Raw genomic sequence first — 9,226 nt, 5'->3', positions numbered from 1 at the left:
AATAGCATCTTTATTAGTAAATATCAAAAATAAATGGGCAAAGTGAAATTACTTCTGAAAATATATTGTAGTTTCCAATCAAAAGGCTTTTTGTTGCTGCAAGTCCTTTGATTGAGATCATGACTTAGGCATTGTCCTTGAGGTAGTTATTTATATGTTTGTTTATTTATATATTCATTGCTTAAGAATAGGGCTCTACTACTTGAGCCACAGGTCTAATTTGGCTTTTTTATTTCTTAGTCCTGGCTGGGTTAGCTTCGAACCATGATCTTAATAACTCAGGCCCTGAGTAGCTAGGATTACAGGAGTGAGCCACCAGTACCTGGCACAAAAGGCATTTAAAAAACATATCTAGTTGAATAACAATTTTGGTAATCCAACTTAATATTGCATATAATACACACACACACACACACACACACACACACACACACACACACACACACACACACACACACACACACACACACACACACACACACACATATATATATGGTTTAGCATGCCAAAATTCTGAGTTGTGTTTCCTAACAATGAAAAGCCTAATATTAACACAAAGACATAACTAGTTTAGTTGTTGTATTAGAAGAAATGGGGAATAACAAAATATTTTTCTAAGTAATATTTTTGTATAGCTAGAGCTGATTGTTAAACATTGTATGCTCTGTTTTATGTATGCATACTCAAAAGTTCAAAATGCAGCTTCAAAAGTTTGAGATGAAACCATTGCTGTTGGCTTTATTTCTGAATTATAGAATTTTTTCTTCCACTTGTAGAACACAGGAAATATCAAATTACTCTCTGTTACTGACTAAACTATCTCTCTGAAACACATATGTTGAAAACTTAATATTCAGTATTAGAAAATTTTACAATTATTTTGAGATAGCATTGGTAAAGAGATAAGTTGGCTAAACTAGGGCCATTAGGATGAGCCCTTATTCAAAATAACTACTGTTCTTACAGGAGGAAGATTAATACCCAAACCCACTGAGAGAAGATGTGAAGATCCAGGATGAAGACAACCAAGGAGAAGAACTCTTGATGAAATCTACCCTGATGACATATTAATTTTGGAACCTGGCTTTCAAAATTCTCAGGAAATAAATTACTGTTGCTAAAATAACTCGGCCTATGAAAATTTCTTCTGACAGGCATAGCTTCAAATTCATTTCCTAGCCCCAAGTATCATGGGAGCACACAAATAAGATTATTCTGACAGTAAAATTATTAAAATTATGATGAAATGGAATCATGTTATCACAAATGCAAAATATCTATGAAATAGAGACATCTATAGGACATAATTTTATATATGGATTCAGTCATAGAATAATTTGTCAAAAGGTATATATTAGGGCCTGGCACCATGACTTCTCAAACATCTGTAATCCTAGTTACTCAGGAAGCTGAGATCTGGAGGATCAGAATTTGAAGCCATCCAGGCAGAAAAATCTGAAAGACACCATCTCTAAAACATATAGTAAAAAGCTAACCAATCAAGCAAGTCAAACTCTTGACTTTAAACCCCAGTTCTCCACCTACCAATGTGCATATTAGATTGTTAGGCCCAGTTTAGCCAAAGTAACTCCATTTTTTTTCTAGGCAGCCATTTAGTTTGTAAAGTATGAGCTGACTTTGTCCACACCTGTTGTTTGTACAGTAAGGGCAAGCCAACCCTATCTATAAGGAAACTAAAAAAGTTAAAAAAAAAAAAAGGGTGCCAGTAGTCAGCCTTTGTCCCTTCTCCATCCTTGCTAAAAAGCAAAAGAACATCTCTCCCTCAGTCAAATTTATAAAGCTGGCAGATTTCCAGTAGGCTACTGACAACCTTAAGGCTTATCACCAGCTGCACTGAGTTGCTGTATTAGTCAAGTGCTTATAATAAATATAATTTTTGTAATAGTGTCAATAGCATTGATAGTATTGGTCATGCAGACCAAGTCAAGATTATGTTTTGCCTATGCTCCTTGTGACTCAAGGCTATGTTTTCACTATGGTTTGCTCCTGTAACCGTGCTAGCTTGCCTCAGTGACAGAGCCCAAAAAAATAAAGGCAAGTCAGGTCAGGTGGAGGCTACCAATCAGTAAAAAGCAGATATGTAACCCTTCAGTTTTAACCAATAGGAGTAAGATCAGTTACATGCTAACAGTTAGTTTATGATTTGTGGTTTTGCCCTATAAAAGCTAGCCTGTAAGACTGGGAGCGGTGGCTCTCTCCATAGAGAAGACCCTGACCGGTCAGTTCAATTCTCTATGCTTGGTGCAAAATTAAGCTTTGCTTAACTTTCACGTTGTATCAGCCTCAATCCTTTGATCATGAACCTTATCAAGATAAGTCCTGGCAGTGTATGACAAAAATGGTCTAGAACGAAGTTACTATATTATATCATGGACCTTAAAGTAAAAAAAAGACAATTTCCATTAAGGATAAAATGAAATAAATAATAGCCATAATAATAATCACATTATAATAATCATTATATAATGTATATATAAGTACATTAGCTGATTGATAATTAAATTTTATGCTACATTTTAAAATGGGCATGTTGTTTATTCTCTCACATTTCTTTTTGTTTGTTAATCTATAGTGTATCTTACTCTTCCTCCTTCTTCTCCTCTTCTTTCTCCTCTTCCTACTTCTCCTCCTCTGTCCTGGTCTTGGGGCTTGAATTAAAGGCCTAGGAACTACTTCTTAGAATCCTGAGTAACTGGAATTATAATCATGAGTCATCAGCTTCAACTATTGCTTCTAAGAATAAGCAAAGAGTAGAAAACTTAGCTCTACATTTATGATGTAATTTAACATTAATCATTTAAAAAATTTTTTTCAGGCAAGAATTTTAACATGTAAATGGGAAGGTGGTAGTCTTAACCATTGGACATGTTTTTATATATCACCCAGAGCAGTCTTGTTATATTCAATAAGAGAAATTTTATTGGTAAAAGCTGTGATTAGTAAAAATATATATAAATATTGTTTCATTGTACTGAATTAAATGGTTTTTATGCTTATGTACAAATGAACCATGAAAGTGAAAGTATAAAAACCTGGTAACAGGTACAATATTCATGATTGCATAGATTCAGCAAATATTAGAAAATTCTTCCACTAAATTTAAGTCTAATGTCTGCTTTTACATTGCCTATATTATTTTTAATAATTGAAAAGATTATGAGAAATTTATATTTATTCTGAGTACACATGTAACTTTTTGTTTTTCTTTTGAATTAATTTGGTTAGAACAAAATAAGTTTATGTCATTCTATTCTGGAAAATGTAAAATATAGGGATCTGGAAAGTTTAAATCTCAGGGCAATCAAAAAATGTATAAAGTCACAATAGGATCAATCATGTATATATGGCTACATATAATTTCCATTTATAATTTTACTGAATTATTCAGTTTTTAAATAAAGGGAACAAATAGGATACAGATATGAGAGGGAAAAGCAATGTGAGAGGTTGAGATAGGGATCATAAACAATTGGCTTACATTATCATGGAAGTAGAGATTACTCACAATTTGCTATTAGCAAACAGGAGCCTTAGAAGAGTCAGTCAGTGATGTAGCTACAGTGTAAGTCCCAAAGCCTAACAGTCAGAATACGTGAAAATCATGCTATATATCCAAATTGATAACAAATTATTTCTAAGCTCCAACCAAGCAGGGAAAGAGAGTAAATTTTTCCTTCCTCCATTGTGTTATTCACACTCACTATAAATTGAATACTGCACACATTTACAACAAACATTTTAACTCTACTGTCCAGTTTAATTACAATCCCATGCAGACACAACTTAGACACAATTTTAAGCACATGTGGGTAATGATGTTCAGTCAAGGTGACACAATAAATTAATCAACACACTCTGCTAGTAAAAGCACACTCTATCCAGTCTTAATTCTCTATAATATGAATACAAGTAATGTATATATATATATATATATATATATATATATATATATAACATATTTGTTTTGACATTAGAATTATTAATTTGTCTCATGGATATAGTTTGAATATATACATATATCTAAAGAACTGCTTTTGACTCATTATTTCACTCTTTTCACATCCAGCTCAGTATGTTTTTATTTATAGCAGAGTATTATAAAATAAAATGTGCCACATATATGTCAAAGATAATTTATCTGTAAGATAGGAAAGGAACTAATTAGTAGGACCAATGCTATGTACTCAGGGGAAAATCATATGAGTAGTAAGAATATCTATAGGTGTTTTCTGAAGTATTTTTTTACACTAAAATATTTTTGTAAAAATATTTTTGGTACATGATTACAAAGTAAGATGTGGGACTTAGTAGCTGCTACCTAGATCACTCATTTTACAGAGAAATGATGAACAGATCATATGGATCTCCCCAAAACAATCCCTTAAGAAGAAAATAGGTTAAGAAAAACATCAGATAGTTTACCAATATATCACTGACATTTTTTTTTCTTTTCAGGGTATGAAGGATTAGGTTGGGGAACATTGCAAATATAGAGATGTAACTCATCTTGCTACTACCAAAGATTATCTCATAGGAAAGTTATCCCAGAATAAATCAGTGAATAATTATTGAATAACTATTTTACCTCTTTCTTTGGTCTGAGCTTGGCTATTTCTTATAGAGAATAGTTCTTGGTTGTGACAAGAAGGCTTTCTAAATCTTGCATACACAAATGGACATATGATGTATTTAGAGAGAATGACTAATTAAAAATCTTCTGGTCATTTCTTAGAATATGTAGTAAAACCTATACTAACCAATTGGGTTACATTCTACATGAAATAAAAACTATCTCCATATATATCTTTCCAAAAATCAATGACTATGAAATAATTTTCATAGTGTTGCACTTTCTGTGGTTATGACAGTTTGTTAAAAGGTGGCTTTATTACCTTTGTTACCTTTATTAATTTTTAAATAAATAATTATACCAGAATTTAATGCTTTGTTGATGTTCATATAAAATACAAAATCTTAGCTGAAGTAAACTAAAAGGCAGGAATCAAACAACTCTGTCATTATATCTTCTAATGATGTTTGTGGGTAAATAGCTTGGAAATCATCCCTTTCATTCTTAGTAGAAAAATATGGAAAAATAAAATTATTGAGTTATCAGAAAATTGTTCTTACAAGAAATTTTGTTCACTCCAAAATTAAAAAGTGTAAGTATACACTGATAATTACAGAAATTGTCTGTTGGGAACTAGAAAAGTAAATTGCCATTTTATATACTGTTAAGAACTAAGTATAAACTAGCATGATAGAAAAATCTTAAGGGCTGCATTCTTAGAGAGACCCTCATTTATAAGGAAACTCTGAACTATTAAAGGGACTTCCTCTGGTGAACAGAGTACATTTTCATGGTGAGGATGTAAAAAAGTACCTCTCAAAAATCTGGCAGGGCATTGGTAATAACTTTAAAATAAATACAATATTTTTCCATATTAAAGATTTACTTTTAAAGGAAAAGGCTTTAAACTTGGCCACTACTAAAGGCTTACACTTCCTCGGATGTAGAGATTTATATTCCATATCAGATCCCACCTATATTTATATATTTTCTAAGATAAAAATCAATGGGAATAACCTCCCATAAAATGAAATTGTCAATAGTGAAGCCAAGGAATGGCACAGCCACATCAAATATCTGAGTTAACCAAAGAATTAACAAGCATTTTTTTCTGCAGTTGACACAAAACTTTAATAATAAACTAATAAAATAATGATAGTGGCTTGTAACTGAGGAAAACAATTTTAAGAAACAAAATAAAGAGAAGCTCTAATTTCAATAAGAAAGAAAAAAATTTAAGGAGGAATTTGAAGGTTCGGTAACCTGTCATTGCTACCAACATTAAACACAGCCCAACTTCTAGCCAGGCTGACCTAAATCTTTAAATGCCCTATTTAGTACATTATCTTTTTTTGAATAAGCATGCAAGATTTTCAGAAAAATATGAATCAGAAAAATATTCCACAAAAATAAAGAGTATAAATAGACAAAGAAATATTAGAAACATATTCAATTATGACATGTATTTTGGAACTAACCAATTACTAATTTAAAGTAGGTATGATTAATATGGATTGTATGTATTCTATAAAAATAGGCTTTATGCAAGACCAAAGAGCTAACATTGTAATGTAGTTTCTAATTGTGTTGTTAATAAAAAATTAAAGTAATTATTGAAATGAGAATTTTAAATAAATTTATCTGTAGGATAAGCAACTGTGAATAGAGTAAGTGAACTTGGAGGCAAAATGAGACAAATTTTACTGAGATGCAAAGAATGAAAAAATTTGAAAAAATAGAAGTGTGGACAAGTGTCAGAATGTCTTTTTTGTTATTGCAAGGCCCTTAGTTCAAACTCCAAACTGCTATAAAATAAAAATAAAAAATGGAAGATGTATAGGAAAGATCAATCCCTGAACCAGTGGTGGTAAAAATAAAATAAGTACAGTACCTGGATAATTAGAATATCAGCAGAAGATGACAAAGAATGGAACTATGAGTCTGAACAAAGGTTTATAACCATAATGGCCATTAATTTTCCAAAATTGATGACACAACACTAGGACAAAAAAGAAGATTATGGTCAGAGAATATCAAACAAACTATGACTGTAATATATAAACTACAGAAAACAGAATATAAAGGAAAAAATAAAGGAAGGAATCACAGCGTCTAAAATACAGGAAAAACATACATACAATAATAGTCAAATGAAAAATATACTACACAATTTCTAGTTCTATTCAAACTATGTAAGATATTGTTACTGTAAGAAATTTTTGAGGAACCTCCATACTGCTTTCCAAAGTGGTTGAACAAGTTTATATTCCCACCAACAATGCAGTAGGGTTCCCTTTTGGCCACATCCCCTCCACCATCTGTTGTTATTAGATTTCTTGATTATAGCCATTCTAATTAAGGTGAGGTGGAATCTCAAGTTTATTTTGATTTGCATTTCTTTTATGGCTAGAGAAGTTGAGCATTTCTTCATGTGTCTATTGGCCATTCTTCTTTTCTCTTCAGTGAAGTCTCTCTTTAATTCTTTAGCACACTTATTGATGGAGTAGTTGTTTCTTTGAGAATTTTTTTGTTGGGGGATTTCATTTTTTGAGTTCTAAGTAGATTTAGATATGAGACCCTTGTCCATTGTATGGCTAGTGAAGATCTCCCAATCCCTGTGCTTTCTATTGATCTTGCTATCTATGTCCTTTGCCATCCAGAAGCTCTTTAGTTTCAAGCAATCCCATTTGTCCAATCATTCTTTAATTTCTTGCGTTTTTTAAATTTTAATTTTATTTTATTTTATTTGTGAACATACTGGACAGAAGAGTTACAATTGCATGGGCAGGATAATGCGTACATTTCTTACCAAGCATTGCAGCCTCCTCCTGTGTTTACCCTTCACATACATTCCCAGCCTCCCCCTTCCCCCCCCAATCCCAATCCTTCTCTTCCCCCCCCTTCCCCCCCCTCCCCCGCACCGACGTTGTAAAGCTCGTTTTGGACATGACAACTTGTACTTCTCATTCTTGCTTTTTTGAATCTTTATTAAGAAAATTTCAGCCTGTGCCAAGAAGCTCTGGAGTTTCTCCCATTCCTTCCTGTAATGTTTTCAGGGTGTCTGCTTTGACTTCAAGGTCTTTGATCCATTTGGAGTTGAGTCTGTTGCAGGGCAATATAGACAACACATAGAGCTCCTCTATGACCCAGTAATCCCACTTTTGGGCATTTACCCAAATGATCACAAACAAGGCCATACTAAAGCTACCAGCACAACTATGTTTATTGTAGCATTATTCACCATAGCTAAGATATGGAACCAATGCAGATGCCCCTCAGTAGATGAATGGATGAAGGAAAAGTGGAATATATATATATATATATATATATATATATATATATGCATATATATATATATGTTACACACACACACACACACACACACACACACACACACACACACACACACACACACACACGCACACACCACAATGGGATTGTATGCCTCCATCACAAAGATTGACACTGCCCCATTTGTTTGGAAATCGAAAGACTTGGAAAAAATTATATAAAGTGAAGGAAGCCAGACTCAAAGAAACATAGCTCCTATGGTTTCCCTTATCTTGAATATCTAGTATATGTCTAAGACAAGCAGAAAATCTCAAAAGCTATGTTTATTTGACCATATAATCTGATGTTAAACAAAATGAAACCCAAGTTAGGGACACAAGAGGTTTTCTCTTTGTTGCTGTTTTTTTTTTTAATGTACTTATAATGTACATTAAAATGTACATAGGTGTTTTTTGTGTGTATTTCTTTGTATGTTCTTTCCCAATGGTACAACCCCTGATGTCATTGTAATTTATTCTAGTGTCCTGAATCTTGTCTATACATTTTTTTTAAATTTGGGGAGGGGAAGGGAAATAACAAAATGCTGAAATAAGGATACAGTATGACCCATTTTAATAATGAGATGTACAAGACAGTATGTTGAAAACAACCTTTACAACTTTGGGCCGGGCGCCAGTTGCTCACGCCTTTAATCCTAGCTACTCAGGAGGCTGAGATCTGAGGATCGCAGTTCAAAGCTAGCCTGAGCAAGAATGTCCATGAGACTTTTATCTCCAATAAGCCACTTGAAAACTGGAAGTGGCGCTGCGGCTCAAGTGGTAGAGCACTAGCCTTGAGCTGAAGAGTGCAGGGACAGTGCCCAAGCCCAGAGTCCAAGCCCCAGGACCGACAAAAAAGAAAAAGAAAAAAAAAACTTTGGTAGGGAAGGAGGAGAGTGAGAATTTAGGGGTGTTGTGAGGGAAGGGATTGTAGGGGAAAAACAAAGGAGGATATAACAATGCTCAATAGGAAATGTACTCATTACCTCACTTATGTAACTGTAACCCCTCTGTCCAATATCTTTACAATAAAAAATATATATTAAGAAAAAAAATTTCACACATTGAAACTGAAAAAATTATACCTTTTTAAAATTTTAAAATCTCAGATTTTGCCATTTATTTCATTCCTTTCTGACACTCTTTCTTTTAGACTTAAAGTCTCTCAATTGAAACCATTTCTTTAGAAAGTAATGACACAACTCAAGTATGACCAAGAAATCTTAATAAACATCTGCAGAAAAAATATTTCTATTCTAACTTTGAATGGTTTTATTTTCTTGAAATTTCTGAAAATCTTTTATTT

General features: G+C 32.9%; 1 protein-coding gene across 1 annotated transcript in view; it reads left to right on the top strand.

The window, feature by feature from the left end:
- LOC138839472 (homeobox protein TGIF2LX-like) overlaps window positions 1-1,078 on the top strand; it is an 11,707-nt gene extending 10,629 nt beyond the window's left edge. Inside the window, exon 3 of the mRNA XM_070039049.1 lies at window positions 967-1,078. The gene's annotated coding sequence lies outside the window, so the exon portion shown is untranslated. The remainder of the gene's footprint in view (window positions 1-966) is intronic.
- Window positions 1,079-9,226: the final 8,148 nt, after the last annotated feature.

Source organism: Dipodomys merriami, unplaced genomic scaffold (assembly GCF_024711535.1).
Source record: "Dipodomys merriami isolate MVZ:Mamm:240054 unplaced genomic scaffold, mDipMer1.0.p SCAF_3, whole genome shotgun sequence".
Classification (NCBI taxonomy): domain Eukaryota; kingdom Metazoa; phylum Chordata; class Mammalia; order Rodentia; family Heteromyidae; genus Dipodomys; species Dipodomys merriami.
This window is presented reverse-complemented; position numbering and strand designations above follow the sequence as displayed.